The 26,644-nt window shown below is 43.1% G+C and overlaps 1 protein-coding gene across 1 annotated transcript in view; it reads right to left on the bottom strand.

The window, feature by feature from the left end:
• Positions 1-26,644, bottom strand: part of SIPA1L1 (signal induced proliferation associated 1 like 1) — a 421,260-nt gene that overhangs the window by 214,610 nt on the left and 180,006 nt on the right. Inside the window, 1 exon segment of the mRNA XM_038765485.1 lies at positions 7,900-7,965. The gene's annotated coding sequence lies outside the window, so the exon portion shown is untranslated.

Genomic DNA, 26,644 nt, shown 5'->3' with positions numbered 1-26,644 from the left:
GCTCCACAGCATTGCCAAGATCCGCCCTCTCCTCTCCATCCATACCGCTACCCTGCTCGTTCAAGCTCTCATCCTACCCCGTCTGGACTACTGTATCAGCCTTCTCTATGATCTCCCATCCTCGTGTCTCTCCCCACTTCAAACCATACTTCACGCCGCTGCCTGGATTGTCTTTGTCCAGAAACGCTCTGGGCATGTTACTCCCCTCCTCAAAAATCTCCAGTGGCTACCAATCAATCTGTGCATCAGGCAGAAACTCCTCACCCTGGGCTTCAAGGCTCTCCATCACCTTGCCCCCTCCTACCTCACCTCCCTTCTCTCCTTTTACAGCCCACCCCGCACCCTCCGCTCCTCTGCCGCTAATCTCCTCACTGTACCTCATTCTCGCCTGTCCTGCCATCGACCCCCGGCCCAAGTCATCCCCCGGGCCTGGAATGCCCTCCCTCTGCCCATCCGCCAAGCTAGCTCTCTTCCTCCCTTCAAGGCCCTACTGAGAGCTCACCTCCTCCAGGAGGCCTTCCCAGACTGCGCCCCTTCCTTCCTCTCCCCCTCGTCCCCCTCTCCATTCCCCCCATCTTACCTCCTTCCCTTCCCCACAGCACCTGTATATATGTATATATGTTTGTACATATTTATTACTCTATTTATTTATTTTACTTGTACATATCTATTCTATTTATTTTATTTTGTTAGTATGTTTGGTTTTGTTCTCTGTCTCCCCCTTTTAGACTGTGAGCCCACTGTTGGGTAGGGATTTTCTCTATATGTTGCCAACTTGTACTCCCCAAGCGCTTAGTACAGTGCTCTGCACACAGTAAGCACTCAATAAATACGATTGATTGATTGATTGATTGATCTGATCCATGTGAGCATTCTTGGGTTTATCAGATGGGATGGAAAACTACTGAGGCCCTTTTCTACGTATGGCATTTGTTACATGCTTACTGTGTGCCAAACACTGTACTAAGCACTGGGATAGATACGAGATAGTCAGGTTGGCCACAGTCCCTGTCCACAGTGTAAAGTAGGAAGGTCAACTGGTATTGAATCCCCATTTTGCAGATAAGGAAACTAAGGCACAGGGAAGTTAACTGCACAAGGCCACATAGCAGACAAGTGGCAGGGACAGGATTAGAACTCAGGTCTTCTGACTCCCAAACCTGTGCTTTTTCCGCTAGGCAATGCTGCTTCTCAGTTACTTCTGGGTTCGATGATCCATTAATCTGATTCTGAGTCTGAGAAGCAGCGTGGATAGAGCTCGGGCCCGGGAGTCAGAAGGACTTAGGTTCTAATCCCGGCTCTGCACCTGGTGAGCCATATGACCTTGGACAAATTACTTAACTTCTCTGTGCCTCAGTTTCCTCATCTGTAAAATGGAGATTAAGACCGTGTCCCATGAGGGACATGGACTGTCATCAACCTGATTAGCTATCTACCCCAGTGCTTAGTACAATGTCTGGCACATTATAAACCTTTAAATACCTTAAAAAACAAATTTTAAAAAATGCTTGATTCTAAGTGAGCAATGGCCTTGCTTATTCATTTAATTGTATTTATTGAGCGCCTACTGCGTGTGGAGCTTATGTTCTTCAAGTGCTTCTTATCACATCCATGTTCTGTATGTTGCCAAACTGTATTTTCCAAGTGCTTAGTACAGCACTCTGCACACAGTAAGTACTCAATAAAAGCACTTAATAAATGCCATTATAAAAATAAATACAATTGAATGAATGAATATGGCTCAATTCTCTGGACACGGTTTGATTCAAAATTCAAAATGGATAAAAGTAGGTTATTTTTTCCTACTAGCTGGTTCATGAAAAGACTTCAACCTGTGAACCAACAGTATTTATTGAGCATCTGCCGGATGAAGGCACTGTACAAAGAACTTGGAAAAGTAAAACGGACAGAACCTTGCCCACATGGAGCTTGCAATCAAATGCAGAAGAGAGATGTAAAAAAAACAGTCCTTCTAAAATCCCACCTTCTATTATCCAAGCTTTGCTGACTACTTTTCTCGCCCTGTAGACTGTTAGCCCGTTGCAGGCAGGGAATGTGTCTGTTATTATATTGTTGTGTTGTACTCTCCTAAGCACTTAGTACAGTGCTCTCTATACACAGTAAGTGCTCAATAAGTACCACTGATTGATTGATTCTCAACACCCTGATTTGTACAAACCCACGAAAAAGTTCCAAGACTTAGGCACTTCTCTGTACCCATCTTGAGAACTTCTGTCTCAGTATGGCTTAGTGGAAAGAGCATGGGCTTGGGAGTCAGAGGAAATGGGTTCTAATCCCGGCTCCACCATTTGTCTGTTGTGTGAACTTCGGCAAGCCACTTAAGTTCTCTGTGTCTCAGTTACCTCATCTGTAAAATGGGGATTAAGAGCTTAGAACAGTACTTGGCACATGGTAAGCACTTAATACCATAATTATTATTATTATTATTATTAACTATTAATAAGTCAAGCAATTTGGCAAAGCTGCAATTAGAACCCAGGTTCCCTGACTCCCAGGCCCATGCTCTTCCCACTAGGGCATGCTGCTTCTCTATCGATTAGTACTTCAATTAGTATTTCTATTGCTGTTTCTCTTGAGCGATTAGTATTTCAAAACCAATAAAAAGGGGAATGTCATAAAACCCAACAGGATATCAATTACCATTATGATTTTTAAGTGCTTTCTATGTGCCAAGCACTGTAATAAGCACTGGGGGACAGACAAAATAAAGTTAAACACCGTCCCCATCTCACATGGGGTTCACATTTCAAATATCTCCCCCAGCGTTTAGAACAGTGCTTGCACATAGTAAGCACCTAACAAATACCATCATGATTAAATAGCAGGGAGAACCAGTATTGAGCCCCTACTATGCAGTTGAAGAAATAACGAGGCACCAAGAAGTAAAGTGACTTGCCCAAGGTCACTCAAGAGGCGAGTGATTGAGGCAGGAGTAGAACCCAGGTCCTCTGACTCCTTATGGGCAGGGAATGTACTCTCCCAAGTGCTTAGTTCAGTGCTCTTCACACCGTAAGCACTCAATAAGTACCACTGACTGACTTTCTCTTAGGCCCATACTGGTCCTCATCAACCCGCTCCCACAAGGGGCTCACGGTCTAAGGATATTAACCAAATGATGCTAAGTGATTTTCAGAAACCAGAACAACTGTGAAATTCAGATCTATCAGAAGAAACTAGGCATCACGACCTCCACTCATTGTCTGAGGGGTAAAAAAAATGTGTTTGAGAAAGATGACCAGAAAGCAAAGTGGTTCTGAGTAGCAATCGGCTTTAAAATTGCTCTAATCGGTAAGTGAAGTCTGCTGGCCACTACAGTGGACACATTTATTTTTAGAGAAAGGAATGCACACTTATTCCATTATTTACAAAGGACTGCACTCCCTTAACAACAGTTTGCATTTTGGCTGTCTGGTCCGTTCGGCTGTAAAGCAGAAAGCGGATGAAGCTGTAAAATGGAGCATTAATGCTGACTAGCTTTCTCCTGCCAAACATTTTGACTCATCGGGAAAATTTGAAGCCCTCAATCGCCTCTTTTCTCTTACTTTATTCACTCTCTTCTCCCACTGCCCACCCAGATGGCAGTCTTCATTCCAGCAAGCTAATCTACTCCCAGGGCTTAATTTTCATCTCACAGGGCTCAATTTTCATCTCACCAGCTGCTGACCTTACTTAGACCTGAGCTCCATGAGAGATAGGGACTGTGTCCGACCTAATTAACTTGTACCTACCCCAGCATTTAGAACAGTGTTTGACACAAGGTAAGTGCTGAAAAGATACCATTAAAGAAAAACAAACACCCACATTTTACTCACCTCCTCGCCCCTGCCTGGACTCCCTACTCAAATCTGACAGACTACAGCTCAAAATGCTCCCGAAATTACATCGCTTCCAGGAGGCCTTCACTGATTCATTTCTAATTTTCTCTGATAATAACCACCATCTAACGTATTTCTGCACCCCCTAGACATGAGTAGCAGACAGAGAAGACAGTAAATAGAAGTAGTAGACAGAGAAGCAGCATGGCTCAGGGGAAAGAGCACAGGCTTGGGAGTCAGAGGTCAAGGGTTCTAATCTTGACTCTGCCACTTATCAGCTGTGTGACTTTGGGCAAGTCACTTCACTTCTCTGTGTCTCAGTTACCTCACCTGTAAAATGGGGATTAAGACTGTGAGCCCCATTTGGGACAACCTGATCACCTTGTATCCCCCCAGTGCTTAGAACAGTGCTTTGCACAACGTAAGAGCTTAACAAATACCATCATTATTATTATTATGAGTACTCACAAGTTCCTCAGGCACTTAGCTCTCTTCCTCCCTTCAAAGCCCTATGGAGAGCTCACCTCCTCCAGGAGGCCTTACTAGACTGAACCCCCCCTTTCCCTCTGCTCCGCCTCCCCTCCCCATCGTCCCCACTCCCTCTCTCTGCCATACCCCCTTCCCTGCCCCACAGCACTTGTGTATATTTGTACATATTTATTACTCTATTTATTTTATTAATGATGTGTATATAGCTATAATTCTACTTATCTATTCTGATGGTATTGACACCTGTCTACTTGTTTTGTTTTGTTGTCTGTCTCCCCCTTCTAGACTGTGAGCCCGTTGTTGAGTAGGGACCATCTCTATATGTTACCGATTTGTACTTTCCAAAAGCTTAGTACAGTGCTTTGCACACAGTAAGCACTAAATAAATGCGATTGAATGAATGAATGAATGATAAGCGCAATAAATATGACTGAATGAATGAATATTCATTCATTAAGTATGAATTATTCATAGCCAAATAATTAAGCGCCTCTCGCATACATACTCCCTCTTCCTGTCACCAAATCCCCTTGGTTCTTCCTCCAAAATAAATCCAGAATCCATCCCTTTCGCTCCATTGAAACAACTGCCATGTGTATCCAAGTACTTGTCATATGTCACAGAGAAACAGTGTGGCCTAGTGGGTAGAGAGTGGGCCTGGGAGTCAGACGGTCATGAGTTCTAATTCCGGCTCTGCCACTTGTCTGCTGGCTGACCTTGAGCAAGTCACTTCACTTTTCTAAGCCTCAGCTACCTCACCTGCAAAATGGGGGTTAAGACTGGGGGCCCCATGTGGGACAGGGACTGTATCCAGCCCAACTTGCTAGATTCTATCCCAGCGCTTAGAATGGTGCCTGGAACATAATAAGCATTTAAGAAATATGGCTATTATTATTATTATTAATATCATCGACTTGACTAATGCATCAGCCTCTCTCATGGGTCTCCCTGCCTCCGATTTCTCCCCTTCACCAGTCGACAATTTATTCTGCAGTCCAAATCATTTTTCTCAAACCTTCTCCCCATTCCTTCAAAAACCTCTAATGATTTCTCATTCTTCTCCATATTTTTTTTTTCTGAAGGGTATGATGATGACGGTATTTGTTAATCGTTAAGCATTTACTCTGTGCCAAGCATTGTTAAGCACTGGAGTAGCCACAAGCTAATCCAGTTGGACACAGTCCCTGTCCCACGTGGGGCTCACAGTCTTAATCCCCATTTTACAGATGAGGTAAATCAGGCCCAGACAAGTGAGGTGACTTGCCCAAGGTCAAACAGCAGACAAGTGGCAGAGCCGGGATTAGAAGCGAGGTCCTTTTGACTCCCAGGCCCGAGCTCTACCCACTAGGCCAAGCTGCTTCTGCACAATAAGCAGAAACTTCTGATTACTGGCTTTAAGAAACTCACTCAATTCTTTCCTTCACCTAGCTAGCGCACTATTTTCCCCTCAGGCTAATCTCATCACTGTACCTCATTTTCTGTCCCATTACTACCTCTAGCCTGAAACCTCGGTATAGGTGGGGCAAGTGGCCACTAGTTCTACTGTACTGGACTCTCCCAGGTGCTCAGTACAGTGCACTGCCTATACTAAGTGCTCAATAAATAGAATGGAGAAGCAGCGTGGCTTAATGGAAAGACCATGGGCTTGGGAGTCAGAGGTCATGGGTTCTAATCCCAGCTCCACCCCATACCAGCTGTATGACTTTGGGCCAGTCACTTAACTTCTCTGTGCCTCAGTTACCTCATCTGTAAAATGGGGATTAAGACTGTGAGCCCCACAAGGGATAACTTGATTACCTTGTATCTACCCCAGTGCTTAGAACAGTGCTTGGTACATAATAAGTGCTTAACAAATACCTTTATTACTGCTTAGTACAGTGCTCTGCACACAGTAAGTGCTCAATAAATGTGATTGAATGAATGTGATACCCTCCCAAGAGCTCAGTAAATATGATGATGATACGAAAGAATGAAAAACAGCTGATTTTTATCCCTTTCGTTATAACAATATTGAGTGTTTATTATCAATCAACTATATTTACTGAGCACACACTGTGTGCAGAGCAATACTAAACCCATGGGACAGTGTAATACAGTAGTGTTGGTAGACCTGTTCCCTGCCCAATCACATTTATTGAGCACTAACTGTGTATAGAAAGCACTTAGTACAGTGCTTTGCACACAGTAAGCGCTCAATAAATACGAATGAATGAAATAACACTGCACTAAACAGTGGAGAAGCAGCATGGCTCAGTGGAAAGAGCACGGGCTTTGGAGTCAGAGGTCATGGGTTCAAATCCCGGCTCCACCAATTGTCAGCTGTGTGACTTTGTGCAAGTCACTTAACTTCTCTGTTTCTCAGTTACCTCAACTGTAAAATAGGGATTAAGACTGTGAGCCCCCCATGGGACAACCTGATCACACTGTAACCTCCCCAGTGCTTAGAACAGTGCTTTGCACATAGTAACTGCTTAATAAATGCCATCATTATTATTAAACAGTTGGGAGAGTACAACTCAACAATCTAACAGACACATTCCCAGTCCATAACAAGCTAATACTTGAGTATCCTCAGCTAGGTCGCGGCCATGAAATAAAATAGTTTCCATAATGTTAAATGCATATCCCTTTAAGCTTTGTTTTGTTACGGATAAAATTAATATTCAATCATCTGTATTTTTCAAAATACAGAGAGCTTACAGTCCAGAGGGAAGCTTACAGTCTACAATGGGCCAAGCCCATTGTAAGTCCTGGGGTGGGTAAAAGTTAATCACAAAACCATTCCTATCCATCCAGATCCTCATTTCAAGTCCTAGGATGTTTAATTTCTTGATGCTAATAATAATAATAATAATAATGGCATTTGTTAATAATAATAATAATAATGACATTTATTAAGCGCTTACTATGTGCGAAGCACTGTTCTAAGCACTGGGGTGGATACAAGGTGATCAGGTTGTCCCACGGGGGGCTCACAGTCTTCATCCCCATTTTACAGATGAGGTAACTGAGGCACAGGGAAGTTAAGTGACTTGCCCAAAGTCAACAGCTAAGTGGCGGAGCCAGGTTCTGAACCCATGAACTCTGACTCCAAAGCCCGTGCTTTTTCCGGCTGCCACCGGGTAAACCCAAAACCTCCCTCAGAGATCCAGAAATTCTCACCAAATAATAGCAAATAAGACTTGTTCACTGGCTTGAATGAGAAATTAGCAGCTTTGATGAAGTATTCTATGACAAAGTTACACCCCAGTTAACTCCGCCTCCAATGCACTGTCTAATTTTCACCTTCTAGTGGTGGCCTCAAAAAGCAATCAATAGTATTTACTGATTGCTATGTACATAACACTGTATTAAGAACCTGGGTGAGTATAATACAATAAATACATCATTCAAAATTGGATGATGTATATATACATATATACTGTTTTAAAGTCATGTCGATCATTAGTAAATATTATTTTAGAGGGCTATTTTTCTTGTAAAGGAGCATTCTTGATTAAATGAAATACCGTACATTTTTAAGCCTGTCACAGTATAGATTACATCAGAGTAATATTCAAAATTGAAAACTTACTACAATCTCATGGCATATTGGTGAATCAAATCAAGGCAAGAACGTCCAAGAGAGGAACTGAATATCCTGAGGAAAAAGAAAATAAATTGCATTAAAATTAAGAACACAGTGATACTGCTAGGCAAAATACTCAAAGTACACCTCCTAAAGAATGGCTTTGATTACCTCTTTGCTAAGAAGAGAAACTCTTTCTTTGTGAGCACTCAGGCAGACTAATTAACTTTTGGGGGTAGAGCAGAGATTGACAGCTTGAAAGCAGATAATTTAAATTCATTTAACTACTGAACATGTTTGGTATTTTTTTATTTATGGTATTCGTTAAATGCTTATTATGTGTCCAACTCTGTCCTAAGCACTGGGGTAGGCACAGTTAATTAGGGCAGACACAGTCTCTGACCCATGTGGGGCTTATAATCTAAGTAGTGGGGAGAACAGGAATTGAATCCCCATTTTACAGTTGAGGAAACTGAGGCCCAGAGGAGTTAATCAATCAATCAATCAATCAATCATATTTATTGAGCGCTTACTGTGTGCAAAGCACTGTACTAAGCACTTGGGAAGTACAAGTTGGCAACATATAGAGACAGTGCCTACCCAACAGTGGGGTCACAGTCTAGAAGGGGGAGACAGAGAACAAAACCAAACATACTAACAAAATAGAATACAGACGTACAAATAAAATAAATAAATACAGTAATAATTATGTACAAACATATATACATATATACAGGTGCTGTGGGGAAGGGAAGGAGGTAAGATGGGGAAGATGGAGAGGGGGATGAGGGGGAGAGGAAGGAGGGGGCTCAGTCTGGGAAGGCCTCCTGGAGGAGGTGAGCTCTCAGTAGGGCCTTGAAAGGAGGAAGAGAGCTAGCTTGGCGGATGTTGGGAGGGAGGGCATTCCAGGCCATGGGGATGACGTGGGCTGGGCGTCGACGGCGGGACAGGTAAGAACGAGGCACGGTGAGGAGATTAGCGGCAGGGGAGCGGAGGGTGCAGGCTGGGCTGTAGAAGAAAAGAGAGGTGAGGTAGGAGGGGGCAAGGTGATGGAGAGCCTTGAAGCCGAGGGTGAGGAGTGTCTGCCTGATGTGCAGATTGACTGGTAGCCACTGGAGATTTTTGAGGAGGGGAGTAACATGCCCAGAGCGTTTCTGGACAGAGACAATCCGGGCAGCAGCGTGAAGTATGGATTTAAGTGGGGGAGACATGAGGATGGGAGATCAGAGAGGAGGCTGATGCAGTAGTCCAGATGGGATAGGATGAGAGCTTGAACGAGCAGGGTAGCGGTTTGGACGGAGAGGAAAGGGCGGATCTTGGCAACGTTGCGGAGCTGAGACCAGCAGGTTTTGGTGATGGCTTGGATGTGAGGGGTGAATGAGAGAGCGGAGTCGAGGATGACACCAAGGTTGTGGGCTTGTGAGACGGGAAGGATGGTAGTGCCGTCAACAGTGATGGGAAAGTCACGGAGAGGGCAGGGTTTGGGAGGGAAGACAAGGAGTTCAGTCTTGGACATGTTAAATAACTTGTGCATGGTCACACAGCAAACAGTTGGCAACTTAGAGAAGCAGCGTGGCTCAGTGGCAAAAGTCTGGGCTTGGGAGTCAGAGGTCATGGGTTCTAATCTCTGCTCCACCACTTGTCAGCTCTGTGGCTTTGGGCAAGTCACTAACTTCTCTGTGCCTCAGTTCCCTCATCTGTGTAGTGGGGATGAAGACTGTGAGCCCAACGTGCAACAACCTTGATTATCTTGTATCCCCCCAGTGCTTAGAACAGTGCTTGGCACATAGCGCTTAACAAATACAAACATTATTATTATTATTATCATTATTATTATTATTATTAGAACCCAGGTCCTCTAACTCCCCAAGCCTTTGCTCTTTTCACTAGGCCATGGATAGTCAACATTTTCTAAAGAGTTAAAATGAAGTGATGTCATGATGTGTTTTCTGGGCCTTTTGATACTTCTCTCTTCCTATATTTACAATTTAAAAAGAAGCGGCTCGCTCCCCCTGGATTTTTTTTTAAATGGTATTCATAAAGTGCTTACTACGTGCCAGGCACTGTACACAAGCGCTGGGGTGGATCCGAGCCAATCAGGTCAGACAAAGTCCCTGTCCCACATGGGGCTCACAGCCTCAATCTCCATTTTCCAGATGAGGTATGTGAGGCACACGGAAGTGAAGTGACTTGCCCAAGGTCACCCAGCAGACGAGTGGCGGATCTGGGATTAGAACCCATGATCCTCTGAGTCCCAAGCCCAGGCTCTATCCGCTAGGCCACACTGCAGTACTTTTATGAATATTTACAACCTTGAGGGGTTTGTTGCTACTGGACTGGGAACCGGATAGAAAATGAGATTACCCTGAAGCCACTCCACTGCTTAGAACAGTGCCTGGCACGTAGTAAGTGCTTAACAAATACCACAAAAAAGATGTTTACGGGAAAGGGTATTCTGATCTTTATTTTAGCCTCCCTTCTCCTTCCCACCCCTCCATATTGTAAGATTCTTATATTCCAGGAATGTCTTCAATTTATACTTAATTTTTAGTAAATTGCCAAGTCAGCAGAGTACGGTTCCACAAGGTACTTAGCACGTAGTAAACGCTTCCTAAATGGTAGGTAGGATTCCTCAAAAATCTCCAGTGGCTACCAATCAACCTACACATCAGGCAAAAACTCCTCACCCTCGGCTTCAAGGCTCTCCATCACCTCTCCCCCTCCTACCTCACCTCCCTTCCTTCCTTCAACAGCCCAGCCCGCACCCTCCGCTCCTCTGCCGCTAACCTCCTTACTGTGCCTCATTCTCGCCTGTCCTGCTGTCGACCCCTGGCCCACGTCCTCCCCCTGGCCTGGAATGCCCGCCCTCCGCACATCTGCCAAGCTAGCTCTCTTTCTCCCTTCAAAGCCCTACGGAGAGCTCACCTCCTCCAGGAGGCCTTCCCAGACTGAGCCCCCTCCTTCCTCTCCTCCTCTTCCCCCTCCCCATTCCCCCCGCCTTACCTCCTTCCCCTCCCCACAGCACCTGTATATATGTATATATGTTTGTACATATTTATTACTCTATTTATTTTACTTGTACGTATTTATTCTATTTATTTTATTTTGTTAATATGGTTTGTTTTGTTGTCTGTCTCCCCCTTCCAGACTGTGAGCCCGCTGTTGGGTAGGGACCGTCTCTATATGTTGCCAACTTGTACTTCCCAAGTGCTTAGTACAGTGCTCTGTACACAGTAAGAGCTCAATAAATACGATTGAATGAATGAATGAATGAATGGTACTACTACTTCATACAGTAGGTACTCAGCAAACACACAAGTGTGTAATCAACTTGGCCGGAATAAATGTTTTCCCTTTGAGCTTTGGGAAGAATGCATCAGTGGAATTCTGGGATTGATTTCTACAACAGGATAAAGAGGGTTTCAGGGGGAAATACGGTGTTGAATGCGGACAGGCTAATACAACACAATCCTCAGCACAAAGTTCTGCAAGAATTTATAATACTCAGGTTAGAGCACCTAAGCTTCACCTCTCAAAATCAGGTTCCGAGTAGGGATTAAAACTGACTTCAGGTTTCAGGTTTAACTGAGGCAGCTATTGAATAATAATAATAATTACTATTATTATTATTATTATTATGGTATTTGTTAAGCACTTACTATGTGTCAAGCACTGTTCTAAGCTCTGGGTTAGATACAAGGTAATCAGTTTGTCCCAGATGGGGCTCACAGTCTTAATCCCCATTTTACAGATGAGGTAACAGGCACAGAGAAGTGAAGCGGCTTGCCTAAGGTCACACAGCAGACAAGTTGGGGAGCCGGGATTAGAACCCCCGTCTTCTGATTCCCAAGCCCGTGCTCCTTCCTTTATGCCACGCTGCTTGTATTGAATGCTGTTCAAAGGAAGTCTTCACTCAATCATCAGTGGTATTTACTGAATGCGATACAAAGAGTTGGCAGACATGTTTCCTGCCCTCAAGGAGCTTACCATCTAGAGGGGGAGATGGACATTAAAGTTGATTAAAGCCTCCTCTGAGCAGGGAACTTGTCAATCAACTCTGTTACAGTGTACATTCCTGAGAGCTGCGTCTGATGCTCAGCACATAGGAACTGCTCAATAAATATGATTCACTGATTGATTGATTCATTAGGGTTATGGAAAATACCCTGTATCTACCCCAGCACTTGGAACAGTGCCTGGCACATAGTAAATGCTTAACAAAGACCATTAAAAAAAAAAAAAAAAAAACAGTGAGAAGGCATATAGCATATTAAGCACTGTTAGATTGGGGAGTTTCTCATCTGTTTCTCATCCATCCTCCGCCACTTGTCTCCTATGTGACCCTGGGCAAGCCACTTAACTTCTCTGTGCCTCAGTTCCCTCATCTGTAAAATGGGGATTAAGATTGTGAGCCCCACGTGGGATGACCTGATTACCTTGTATCTACCCCAGTGCTTAGAACAGTGCTTGGCACATAGTAAGTGCTTAACAAATACCATAATTATTATTATTATCATCTGTTGCAATAAACATTTTCTTAGCAAACCAAAATCTCCAGCAAATTCTATTTCTTCTGGTTTATATATTTGTTGGTTTACATTCCTTCATATTCCCACTTCATCTCATTTAGGAAAACAATCATCATATACCGCTTTCCTGATTCTCTCATTAAAGAGATTCAAAAATCAACTCCAACATCTGACGGACACTCAAATCTGTGTTATTCTAGAAGGGACCTACAGAAGAGTTGCCTCTAGATTTTCAAAGTCCAACTGAAGGCCTGGAAAAAGTACCATTCAAGGTGTAAGAATCCAAATTGACAAATCTCCAAAGGGCTTGTAAAGGAGATATAAAAGACATACCACGCTGCCTCCTTGCTTCCAAGCCCTCACTAAGCAAACTCCCAACTCTATTTTCATGTTGTATTTTACTGTACAAATGTAACAAATCTTAGATTTCAATTTTGATTCAAGAACATTCAGTTTTTCCCCCTTTTTAAATGGCGTTCAACTCTAACAAACTGACCAGAGGGCAAAATGATACAGGTCAATCATTTGACCAGAGGGCCAAATGATACAGTGGGCAGGGAATGTGTCTGTGATATTGTTGTATTGTCCTTTCCCAAGTGCTTAATACAGTGCCCTGCACACAGTAAGCGCTCAGTAACATACAATTGACTGACTGACCCACAAAATGAGATGGAAAGAAGTTCAATTGACAGACCTTCTGCTAGTCAGGGCAAGGCTAAATTATTTGCATTACCAGACATTTATAGGAACCTAAAACAATCTGCCGGTAATCACTCATTATATATCTATCATCACCTGTCTCAGGAGAAATAGACATAGTAAATGTTCTGAGTCAGAAAATGGGCCATTTTAAATACCTGTATAAATAAATATACAGAAGATTTCTAGGTATAAAACATTATATGTAGGTTATATATAGATCAGTGTTTAGATACTTGGAAAAATCCCGAATATTCTGAAGTTTATTTGGGGCTGGGAAAAAATTACAATTCAGGTCTATATCCATATGGCAGGATATTTTCAAAGGCTCAAGTGACATTTAGGTTAGATCAATTCTGATGCAGTTTGCTTGCTTGCTAACAAGATTAAAAATATGGCTAGTCTCATAACAGATTGAGGATTATTATTTGATGGAAAGTTACAATTTAGTAAATTGAAAATTGTAGGACTAGACTCTTGGAGAATAACCCAGGGAGAGAAATTTGGACAGATCATAACTCTTCATTTTCTAGAGCCCATATAAAATGGATCAGCTCAACATATTTTCCAACATGACTTCTCTACTCCCTTTATTTCAATACAGAGTGAATACATCAGAATGTGGTGCTTGCTTTCTTTCCGACAATAATAATTTAGCATTTGGCAATGCTTCCGAATAGCCCATCCTTTCTGGAATTTTGAATACAAGCCAATAAAGAGAACATTTTGTTTGAAAAGCTACACAAAGCAAGCGATCTTAATTCACTATTCTTCTACTCCTTAGAATGACCTTCTCAAGCAAGCAACACACTCCTCCTAACACGTCACCGTAGATAAACATTGTCAGAGAACCCGGAATTTCCATTGTAAATTCAATTTTTCAGAGACAGCATTCTGAAGACACCAAAGGAAACAAAATCTCCCAAATCAAAATTTGAGGCTGGGAAATATTAAACAAAGTATTTCTGAGCAGTCAGAACTTTCTGAACTTCGACTCAGTAAAAGAAACCAAGAGTCCACGCTTTCATTTCTGAACTAAGTCTTTTTGAAACATAAAATCTATTTTGCTGATTTGAATAACATTGTTCTAGAGTCTGGTGGTTGCAGGAATAAAATCAAGGAAGTGGATCTCTCAATTGCTTTCCATTCAGGTGTTATACCAGGTTTCTCATGGCAATTTACCATTTACTGTAATTAACATCGAATGGCTCCCTAAATTATCGAGTTTTCACTTCGCAGTATGCAATCTTTTTCAAATGAAAAGCAAAAGGGAAAAAAATCCTTAACAGCTGAAATTGAACAACATGGACAACAACAACAAAAACACCCTACAACTTCTAATTGCTTCATTTAAGTCACTGGCACATGTTACGACAGCTAAAATGGCTAGAGGTAGAGAGGAAAAAAAGCCTGGATCGGATAACATATCTCTTCCTGCCAGTAAGAAGAAGGCCAAATGGATTCATTTGTAGATTTGAAGGAGGGGAGGAAGAGCCTATCACATAGCCGAACACATTTGGAAGCTCAGTTGAAAAATTACCTTGGACTCATGAAGATAAAATACATTTCATTTTCATGTTCAGCTCTCGGACCAGAGCTCAAGTTGGATGGTCATAGTAACTGGTTCATTTTCATAGAGAAAAGTGATCCTGGAATCACGGATTTTGGTTTGTCTCTCTAATACTGTGTCCGGGGAGGGGGCAGAAATCTATTATATTGGTCTCCATTTGCTGATGTCTTTGCTATGTTTACATTTGGCAGGAAACTCCTTGAAGGCAGGGATCCTATCTTAATTCTGCTGTAGACTCCCAAGAACTTTCAGTGTTCAGCACACACACGCACTTGATAAATGGTGTTCATGATACCGAGAATGAAGACTGAGGAAACAAGATAATGATTTTATATGGATGGGATCTATTTTGTTTGTTTTATGGTACTTGTTAAGTGCTTACTATGTACCAGGCACTGTTCTAGATGCTGGGGTGGATACACGGTAAGCACACTTGACATAGTCCCTGTTCCACATGGGCTTCCAAGTCTTAATCCCCATTTTACAGATGAAGTAACCGAGGCCCAGAAGGGAAATGACTCGCCCAAGGTCACACAACAGATAAGCAGCAGAGCTGAAATGAGCACACAGGCCCTTGGGATTCCACCGTAAATCCGGCTTACTGAAAGCCATCTCCATTTAATGAAGCTCATTACAATGAACTGAGAGACTGTCTCCCACAGAAAGACTTTAGACTTCCTAGGATAACTACTCTATAATTATGCAATGGGAAGCACAATAATAATAATAATGGCATTTGTTAAGCGCTTACTATGTGCCAGGCACTGTACTAAGCACTGGGGTGGATACAGGCAAATCGGGTTGGGCACAGTCCCTGTCCCACATGGAGCTCACAGTCTCAATCCCCATTTTACAGATGAGTAACTGAGGCACAGAGGAGTTAAGTGACTCGCCCAGGGTCACACAGCAGTCAAGTGGCGGAGCAAGGATTAGAACCCATGGTCTTCTGACTCCCGGGACCGTGCTCTATCCATGATGCCATGCTGCTGCTTCATGCTTGCTTTCACCTCTATTCTGTGAGCTCATTGTAGGGAGGGCACGTCTGCTTATCATTTCATTGTACTCCCCCAAGCGCTTACTACAGTGCTTTGCACATAGTAAGTGCTCAATAAATATGACTGACTGACTGAATGAATGAATGAATAAATGAATGTGCACAGTGTGCTCTTTCATCATTTGGAAAAAAAGCAACCCCATTGAAAAATTTGAGAGGAGAAAGAGGACCCCAATGCAACTGACTCTTGATGTCCCAAGAGCTGCTGGGGGAGTTTTATGGCCTAGGTGGAACACTGAAATGATCTTCCTGTCGTTGGATGATTATGGCATCACATTGTTCATTAATACTCTGTCCCCACGCAAGGCCATAGATGGGCTAAGAATGTGAATCCGCCCCAGACGACGGTGTTACTATTAGGAAATTTGGTTAAAGTTTTGCGAGGAGAGGAAGTGAAGCCACAACCTAAAGTGAAGGTTTTTTTCATTATCTGTGATTTTCGCTATCTCGGATGGCCTAACACAGGTAATCAAAACCGAAACACGCTACTATAATCCCATACACCACATCTAGATTACAAATCCTTTTATGGCTCCCCAAGATTAAACTTTACATCTTTTCATAAGGCAAACTCTGGACTAATAAATCATCCGTTACACAGGCCTGAGACAAACCAACAGTTGGGAAAAGTGGAAAGTGTGTGAAGCCTTTGATTAGCTGCAGGTTTACTCTTAACTGGGGTGGATGGGATTTTGTAGGCTATTCTAGACCATTTTGAGTAAAAAGACAAATAACCCCAGTGCAGAATGGAACTGTCCAAGTTAAACTGGTCATAATATCAGGCTCCTACCCAGAGCTGCTAACCACAGGACAGTACAGTAGAACAATATAAAAGACACATTCCCTGCTTGCAACGAGCTTTCCGTCTAAAAGGAGAGATAGTCATTTCTAGAAATAAATCAATTCCAGATACGTACATGAGTGCTGTGGGGTTGGTGGGGGGGCAGTGAATAAAGGGACCAAATGAAAGTTTACTAATATATGGATTTAAAGAGAGAGAGAGAGAGAGAGAGAGAGAGAGAGATCATAAAACTAATACCAAGGTTTCAAAACAATCAAAGCCCCTCTTGGGCTTGGTTTTCAAGTCAAACTACTCCTATAATATCACCAGGAGCCGATTTGAAAACTTGCCTCCTTTGGACTGCAGGTTCCACTTCCCCGGTGTTCCTGAAGTATGTCCTTCTCCTTTTGTCTCATTCATTCATTCATTCACTTGCATTTATTGAGCGCTTACTGTGTGCAGAGCACTGTACTAAGCACTTGGGAAGTACAAGTTGGCAACATAGAGAGACGGTCCTTACCCAACAATGGGCTCACAATCTAGAATAGGACTCATCATCTTAGTCTCATAGTCTCAGTCTCATCATAGGAGAAGATGAAATGGGGCCTTGGGAGGGAGGGAGAAAAAGGGAGCCATCTCTAAAGAGCCTAGTCTGAACCAAGACCTGTGGGAGACATGGTCCTCTGAGACGTGGTACACAGAGAAGCAGTGTGGCCTAATGGACAGAGCATGGGGCTGGGAGTCAGAAGGACCTGGGTTCTAATCCCAGTTTTACCCCTTTTCTTCTTATTTTTTTAATGGTATTTGCTAAGTGCTATGTGCCAGGCACTGTATTAAGCGCTGGGGTAGATAGAAGTCAATCAGTCAGGGAATCATATTTATTGAGCACTTACTGTGTGCAGAACACTATACCGCTTGGTGGAGTACAGTATAACAACAGAACGGACACATTCCCTGCCCACAAGGAGCTTACAGTCTAGAGGGGAAGACAGACACTGATATAAATAAATCAGAGACATGACCAGAAGTGCTGTGGGGCTGGGAGCTGGAGAGTGAATAAAGGGAGGAAGTCAGGGTGACACAGAAGGGAGCGGGAGAAAAGGAAAGCAGGACACAGTCCGTCCCCACATAGGGCTCACTGTCTTCATCCCCGTTTTTACAGATGAGGTAACTGAGGTCCCGAGAAGTAAAGTGACTTGCCCACGGTCACCCAACATGTAAGTGGCAGATCCGGGATTAGAACACAGGTCCTCTTGACATTCAGACCCTTGCTCTATCCACTAGGCCATGCTGTCTGCCGTGGGACCTTGGGCAAGTCACTTCATGTCTCTAACCCTCGTTCTCTCATCTATAAAATGGGGATTCAAAACCTGTTCTCTCTCCTACTCAGATTGTGAGCCCCATATATATACCTGTATATGTGTATATGTGTATATGTTTGTATGTATTTATTACTCTTTATTTATTTTACTTGTACATATTTATTATATTTATTTTATTTTGTTAGTATGTTTTGTTTTGTTGTCTGTCTCCCCCTTCTAGACTGTGAGCCTGCAGTTGGGTAGGGACCGTCTCTATATGTTGCTAACTTGTACTTCCCAAGTGCTTAGTACAGTGCTCTGCACACCGTAAGTGCTCAATTAATTCGATTGAATGAATGAATGAATGAATGTGGGACCTGATAATCTTGTATCTCCTCAAGTGCTTAGAGCAGTGCTTGACACATAGTAATGATTTAACAAATACCACAATTACTATTATCATTATTGGTAAAAATGGTCTATGTTCTACTTTCACTAAAAAACAACAACAAGAAATCTATTGTACAAAATATCTGTACGTCCAGATTGGCCTCAATTCTTGGCAATCTGGCTAATGCCCAATGTTGGGTAGGGACCGTCTCTATATGTTGCCGATTTGTACTTCCCAAGCGCTTAGTACAGTGCTCTGCACACAGTAAGCGCTCAATAAGTACGATTGAATGAATGAATGAATGAGTAATGGCATTTTTATTTTATCGCTATCACTGACCACGGTGAAACTAAAAAAGGCATGTGGGATTGAACAGGCCCCAAATCAGAAAAACCCTTTTATTAAGCAATTTATATACCAATCGAAGGGGCTTGGCCTATCTGTAGCCGCAGCCAAATCTATATGTAGTATACCAAAAGCTCATTTATGTAACTAAGCATCACTTTCAATGATCCCAAACCCTTTCACCTTAATGATTTAGGAACAAAATTTGAGACAAAAGATAAACGATGGAAAGAAAACATTGAATTTCATTGCTGAGGGCCCTAAGTGCATTTTTCCACAAAGGTCAAATAAAAAATTGATTTGCAAAAATGACAGTTTTTCCAAAGTGGGATGGGTTTAAGGGAGGGTGGAGCACTTGAAACTGGGTGTGTCCTATTTATGCAAATGTTATTAAACTCTCAGCATCCTGACTCTCAGGATCACGCCTGGAGAGTTTCCCATCCTCTACCAGTCTCAGCTACAGGAGGGAGAGTCAAGCAGAGGCCTACGATTCCATTCCTAGCTTGGCCAGTGGCTAGCAAGTGGAAGGCAATCTGCTGCAAGTCAAAACTCACCAATGCCGGCAGCTGCGGCACGGTAGAAAGTCACGGGTAGAGATTCAAGTTTACAGCGCTGAAGGTGACAATGGCAAACCACTTCTGTATTTTGACCAAGAAAACTCTACGGATCCACTACCAGAACGATTGCAACTGGAGGTGGAGTGTTCTGGAAGAGATGCATCCATGGAGTAGCTATGGGTCAGAAAGGACTCGACAGCATAAGACAAGATAATCATTATTTTCTGCAAAGGACTGACCATAGTCCTGAGGTACTTACCAAAGATGCCATATGGTCTAGTGTAAAGGGCCTGGGATTGAGCGGACCTGGGTTCTAATCCTGGCTCTGCCACTTGCCTGCTGGGTGATCTTGGGTAAGTCCCTTCTCTGAGCCTCAGTTACCTCATCTGGAAAATCGGGATGAAGACTGTGAGCCCTATGTGGGACAGGGACTTTGTCCAAGCTGATTTATTTGCTTCTACCAGAGTGCTTGTTTAGTACAATGCCTGGCACACAGTAAGCACTTAACTACCATAAAAAAATGAGTACAATGCTGAGCACACAATACGCACTTAATCATTGGTATTTATTGTGCATTTACTGTGTGCACAGCACTGTGCTAAATGTGTGGGATAGTACAATACGACAGTATTGGCAGACCACAATTATTAATAGAAACAAAAAGGGTGTCAAACCCTTTCCCATGAGAAAAGGCATATGTCCCCTCTCCTTCCTGCCAATGTAACCAGTAAAAGTACCAAATCTGCAATCCTGGGTTAACTCACCCTTTCTAGACTCTAGCTCATAAAACACTAAAATGACTTTCCCTAAAATAGTTTATCCACCTCAGAATTGGATGACTAGGTAAGTATGATTTTCTTAAAATGCCAGGCACTGTACTAAGCGCTCAAATAGACAGAAGTTAATCAGGATGGAAGCAGTTCATGGCCTTCATGGGACTCACAGCCTTCATCCCCCTTTTTTACAGATGAGGTAACTGAGGCCCAGAGAAGTGAAGTGACTTGTCCAAGGTTGCCCAGTGACAAGTGGCGGACCCCGGATTAGAATCCAGGTCCTCCTGACTTCCAGGCCTGTGTTCCTGGCATGGCGAAGTGGATTCTTGAACTCCATTACTCACCCTCCTAAAGCACCGTCACAGACGTTATGAAATCAAATAAAGAACGCCATCAAATCCAAAGTCAACTATCTGACATGGTTTCATGAGTAGTGTCCTAGAAGGAATTTAAAATCCTATCCCTTTAAAGGAAGAGTTGAACAATTCCTTGGGGTAGAACCATGCTGCATAAAATTTCACCACCACGCCCCAAATTGCAACATGGAATCAAGGGGACGTTAGCTTTGTACTGCAAGGTTGAGCTGGCCAAACAAGTTTAACAAGAGATTTTCAACTCATGATCGACTTAGCCGAGAACTCTTTAGAGAGAAGGTACCGGTTTGGTGAAAGTTAGCAACAGGGCAGACTTGTCGGTTTCCCCCGCCGGACTGTAATCAACCCATCGATCGATCGCATTTACTGAGTTCTTACTGTGTGCAGAGCACCTTACTAAGCGTTTGGGAGAGCACGTTATAACAGGTTTTTTAATTATTTTTTATATTATTTTATTACGTGCCAGGCACTATTCTAAGCACTGGGGTAGATACGAGGGGATCAGGTTGGTCACAGTCCAGGTCCTGCATGGAGCTCACAGTAGTAATCCCCATTATTCACAGATGAGGTCACTGAGGCCCAGAGAAGTTAAGTTACCCACCCAAGGTCACACAACTGGCAACTGGAGGAAGCTGGACTAGAACCCAGATCCCTCTGACTCCCAGATCCAGGCTCTATCGACTACACCACGCTGCTTGTCAGAGTTGGTGGTCACGTTCCCTGCCCACTGTGAGCTAAGAACCTTGAGGGTCGAATGACAGTTATTGATTCTACTGCTCTCACTCAAGCGATTAGTACAGTGCTCTGTCCACAGTGGGAGACCAATAAATACTTCTGGTTGATTGGTCTTAAAAGAACTTATGTGAACTTTGGACTTAAGAGAAGCAGCATGGCACAAATGGATACAGCCAGGGTCTGGGAGTCAGACAATCTGGGTTCTAATCCCAGCTCCACCACCTGTCTGCTGTGTGATCTTGGGCAAGTCACTTCACATTCCAGCTCCTTGGTTCCCTCATCTGTAAAATGGGGATTAATAATAATGATGGCATTTGTTAAGTGCTTATTATGTGCCAAGCACTGTTCTAAGATTAAGACTGAGAGCTCCATGTAGGACAGGGACTGTGTCCAGCCTGATTTGCTTGTATTCATCCCAGTGCTTAATACAATGGCTGGCACATAATAACCACTTAACGAATACCACAATTATTATTATTATTATAAGTATATAAGAACCTACAACACTACCTTTACCGTGTCAGCCTGATGATCCATTCAGGCAAGTATACTGTCTTGGACTACGGCGACATGTTTGTAGAGACGGTGTAATGTTTGACTTCCTCGAAGGTTTTCTTTACTGTTCTACAAAACCATCAAGAAAAGAGAAGCCGTGTGGCCTAATGGACAGAGCATGGGCCTGGGAGTCAGATGGGTCTGGATTCTATTCCCAGTTCTGCCCCCTGTCCGCTGGGTGACCCTGAACAAGTCACGTCTCTTCTCTGTGTCTCTGTTACCTCACCTGTAAAATCGGGAGAAGACTGTAAGATCCAAGCAGAACAAGGACCATGTCCAACTTGATTAACTTGAATCTACCCCAGCACTTAGTACAGTCTGGCATGTAGTAAGCGTTTAACAAATACCATAAAAAAAAACATTTCAAAAAAAGAATACTACACTGTAATACCATAAAATGCAGTTTCATCTTATACATGACGGATTTTCTGCCATTTCCCCACTCATCCTTAACCCCGTACCCATCTTGTAAACTGCCCCTGAAATATTCCACATTCCTGATTTCCCATAAAACATTCATACCCAGAACAGGCTAAACACAAATTCATCATTCTTGAAACTCCAGTGGTTGCCCATCCACCCCTGCATCAAACAAAAACTCCTTTCCATTGGCTTTAAAGTACTCAGTCACCTTGCTCCTTCCTATCTCACCTCCCTTCTCTCCTTCTCCATCCCAGCCCGCACACTTCACTCCTCTGGTGCTAACCTTCTCACTGGGCCTCCATCTTGCCTGTCTCGCCGCCGACCCCTTGCCCATGTCTTATCTCTGACCTGGGATGCCCTTCCACCTGTAATCCCATGGACAATACTCTTCCCTGCTTCCAAGCCTTACTGAAGGCCCATCTTCTCCAAAAGGCCTTCCCAGACTAAGCCCCACTTTTCCTCATCTCCCACTCCCTTCTGCATTGCCCTGATTTGCTCCCTTGGTTCATCTCCCCTCCCAGCCCCACAGCACGTATGTCCATATCTGTCATTTTACTTATTTGTATTGATGTCTGTCTCCCCGCCCTCTCGAAGGTACGCTCATTGTGGGCAGGGTATGAGACTTTATTTTTGTATCGTAATCTCCCAAGTGCTTAGTACAGTACTCTGCACCCAGTATGTGCTCAATAAATACGACTGACTGAAATGAATGAATGATTTGAAAGGCAACATACAGGTTTGCTTTATTAGTTAAAAACTCCAGAAAGAAGGATGGTGTTTGCTGCGAGTACGCTAAATCCAACTCACTATCATGGCATAACCAATCAATTAACAGAATTTCCTGAGTGCCTACGCTGCAGATCACTGTATTAGGTGCTTAGTAAAGTACTAAAGAAGGAGTGGGTATTACTTCTCTCTTCAACGGCCACACAATAAATGTTCAAGGACAAATGGAGTGAAGGGGGAGGAAGTCACAGTGGAGGAGGTCAAGAAGAGAACTGGATGATGTGGAGGACAGGCTTGGATTTTAAATCCAATTCCAGGTCTGCTGTGTGACCTTGAACAAGTCACTTGACTTTTCTGTGCCTCCATTCCCTCATCTGTAAAATGGGCATTGAGACTGTGAGCCCAATGTGGCACAGGGACTGTGTCCAAGCTGATTAACTTACACAGGTTATACCTGTACAAGTTATAACTTTAACAAGTTATGCAATTTGTACAACTTATACTACTCCCAGTCTGTTTACAGTGCCCGGCATATAGTAAACACTTAACAAATACCATAAAACAACAACAATGGAAAAGAAAAACAGTTCATTGAAAGATTACTACATTGAACTATCAAAAAATTCAATTTCATCTTATACTTCTTTCCCCATTCACCTTTTCATACCTCCATACCCATCTTCTAATCTCCCCCTAAAAAATTCCACAAACCAATTTTCCCACAAAACATTCAGAGCCAGAGCAGATTTAACCCTAATTCATCATTCTGGGTTTGAAAGGCAACATATAGTTTTTTCCATGTAAGTTAAAAAAATCCAGAAAAAAAAGACATTTGTTACAGTCAAACAAAATCGAAGTCAGCATGATAGCATAAGCAATGGATCGATAGTATTCGCTGAGCGTCTACTCTGTGCACAGCTCAGTGGAAAAGAGCATGGGCATTGGAGTAAGAGGCCATGGGTTCAAATCCCAGCTCCGTCATTTCTCAGCTGTGTGACTTTGGGCAAGTCACTTAACTTCTCTGTGCCTCAGTTACCTCATCTGTAAAATGGGGATTAAGACTGTGAGCCCCCCGTGGGACAACCTGATCACCTTGTAACCTCCCCAGTGATTAGAACAGTGCTTTGCACATAGTAAGTGCTTAATAAATGCCATTATTATTATTATTATTATTATTATTAGGCATTTGGAGAAGTCCAATAGAATAGAGATTTCTGCCTTCAAAGACCTAATGATAAATGAGACTTCCCGATTAAGGAAAATTGGAGTGAAGGGGACAGAAGCCAGAGCGGAGGAAGTCAAGAAGACCTCTACGTCGTCCGATTCTCTTCTTTCATACGAATGAATGAATGAATGAATGAATGAATGAATGAAAGAAGAGAATCGGACGACGTAGACGACAGGCTTGGGAGCTTATTCATTCAATCACATTTATTGAGCCCTTACTGTGTGCAGAGCACTGTACTACTCACTGTTAGGAGAGTACAATACAACAACATGCCAGACGCATTCCCTGCCAACACCAAGCTTATGGTCTAGACGGGGAGATGAGATAGACCAGGGCTTGATGCCAGAATGGGTTTGTTGTATAGACTCAAAAACTTATTTTGCATGTTTATAATGGAAGCCACCAATTCTTCAAATTATTGAAGCACATAATCTTGTTCACAGATTCAGCCTAGAAATTAATAGTCACATTTCTTCCCCAAGGCCACCACCCTCTAGGCTTTCCCTTAAGGGAAATTACCGAGCCTCCAATTAGAAGACTCCCATAACATCAGAGCTCACTACTAGTCTGCATTCCAATACTTTCCCAAGAGTCAACACTAAACCAAAGTGAGATATGTCCATATAAAATGAGTTGGACAGAAACAGATTTTTATTTTTTCCCTCTCAAAGAATAGTATCTTAAAGTATCTTCTTATGCTATGACTATTTGAAATGATTACCCTTTAAGTAGAGCAAATTGAAAACAATAAGGGAGTTTTACCCAGGGTACTGATGACTGGTTGACAAACTAGAAGGTCATCAACTTCATCGGGCTACTAAATGACTTTAAACGAATAGAATAGTGGATCCAGTGATCTGCCTGTCAGTTGTACAAAAGCATAGAGTATTTTTAAATTAACGCCACTTAGAACTAAATTTGGTCTGTTCAAATCAGAGCTATGTGCTGAGGAATGCTTGTGTGGACTCTTATTAAACTGTCCGATCTGCTTACTCCAGGCTCCGCCACCTGTCTGCTGTGTGGCCTTGGGCAAGTCGCTTGACGTCTCTGTGCCTCAGTTTCCTCATGCGTAAAATGGGGACGAAGACTGTGTGCCCCATGTGGAACAAGGACTGTGTCCGATATAATTGGCCTGTACCTACCCCAGCACTTAGTTCAGTGCCTGGCACATAATAAGTGCTTAGCAGCGTGGTCTAGTGGATAGAGCAGGGGTTTGGGAGTCAGAAAGTTCTTGGTTCTAGTCCTGGCTATGCCACCTGCCTTCTGTATGACCTTGGACAAGTCACTTCACTTCTCTGGGCTTCGGTTCCCTCAGTGATCCCATATGATCTTGCGGTTAGGATTACTCATTTTCATCCAGGAGTCCCAGGCTTGACTCCCCGTAGGGAACAATCGATTCTTAAGGAGAAGCAGCATGGCCTAGTGGTTATAGCACAGGCTTGGGAGTCAGAAGGACCAGGGTTCTAATGCCGGCACTCGTCTGCTGTGTGACCTTGGGGAAGTCACTTCACTTCTCTGGGCCTGAGTTCCCTCATCTGTAAAATGGGGATGAAGACCATGAGCCCCACGTGAGACAGGGACTGTGTCCAACCTGATTAGCTGGTATCTACCCCAGTGCTTAGAACAATGCATGGCACATAGCAAGTGCTTAAATACCGTTGACAACAGACCAAAAAAAAACCATAAAAGAGAGAGAGAGCCCCAGAGAAAGCCCATTTTATAGCTGTGAAGTCAAAGTTTGAACATAAGCAATTGGGGTTCAGAGGCGAGAGGAGTAGCAGCTGTGAACTAAGAACCATCAGACAGCTGAGGGCCAACTGGATTCTTTTCTAGCCCGAGAGCACATGCCATTCTTTACATTTATTTGGTTTAGGAGAAACAATTTCCGACTCCTCTAAACAGTGAAATCAATGAAGCTAAAGAACATATGGCCGTCAACCTTAGGAAGCCACTTAACTCCTGCCTCGGACTCTTGAGTAATTACATGCCAAAACAAAGCCCTGTCCTTCTCTAGCCCAATTTACAGAAACAATGCCAGCATGAACGGACGGAGGGTCGACGTCTGGATTGCCTTGTCCATTAATAGACTACTTATTGCGTGCATATTTTGTGCAAAACACTGTACTAAGCACTTGGGAATTAGCAGACATGCTCCCTGCCCATATTGAGCTTATAGTCTAGAGGGGAAAACAGACGTTAATAAAATGTAATATAATTATCTTATAAGAGAAGTAGAATGGTGTAGTGGATAGAGCCCGGACCTGGGAGTCAGAAGGTCATAGATTCCAGTCCCAGCTCCACCATTCCAATTCCCAGCTCCCGTGTGACCTTGGGCAAGTCACTTCACTTGTTTGTGCTTCAGTTCCCTCATCTGGAAATGGGGAATGAGCCTGTGAGCCCCTCGTGGGAAAGGACTGTGTCCAACCTGATCTGCTTGTATCCACTCCAGTACAGGGCCTGACATATAGTTAAGCACTTAAATACTATTATTATCATTATTATTAAATAATTTGTGATATAATAAATTAAAGATAAGTGCCATGGGGTTGGGGATGGGACAAATTTCAAATGCCCAAAGGCCACAGGTCCAAGTGCACAGAACAAGCAGAAAGGAGAACGAGACAGGCAAAAAAGGGGAGCCAATTTGGGCTCCTCCTTTTGCTCCTTCAAATAAATTGCTGTTGCACTGCAAAAACAGTGTGTGGTTTGG

Source organism: Tachyglossus aculeatus, chromosome 23 (genome assembly GCF_015852505.1).
Source record: "Tachyglossus aculeatus isolate mTacAcu1 chromosome 23, mTacAcu1.pri, whole genome shotgun sequence".
NCBI lineage: Eukaryota > Metazoa > Chordata > Mammalia > Monotremata > Tachyglossidae > Tachyglossus > Tachyglossus aculeatus.
Note: the sequence above shows the minus strand (reverse complement) of the source record. Positions and strands in the feature narration are given on the sequence as shown.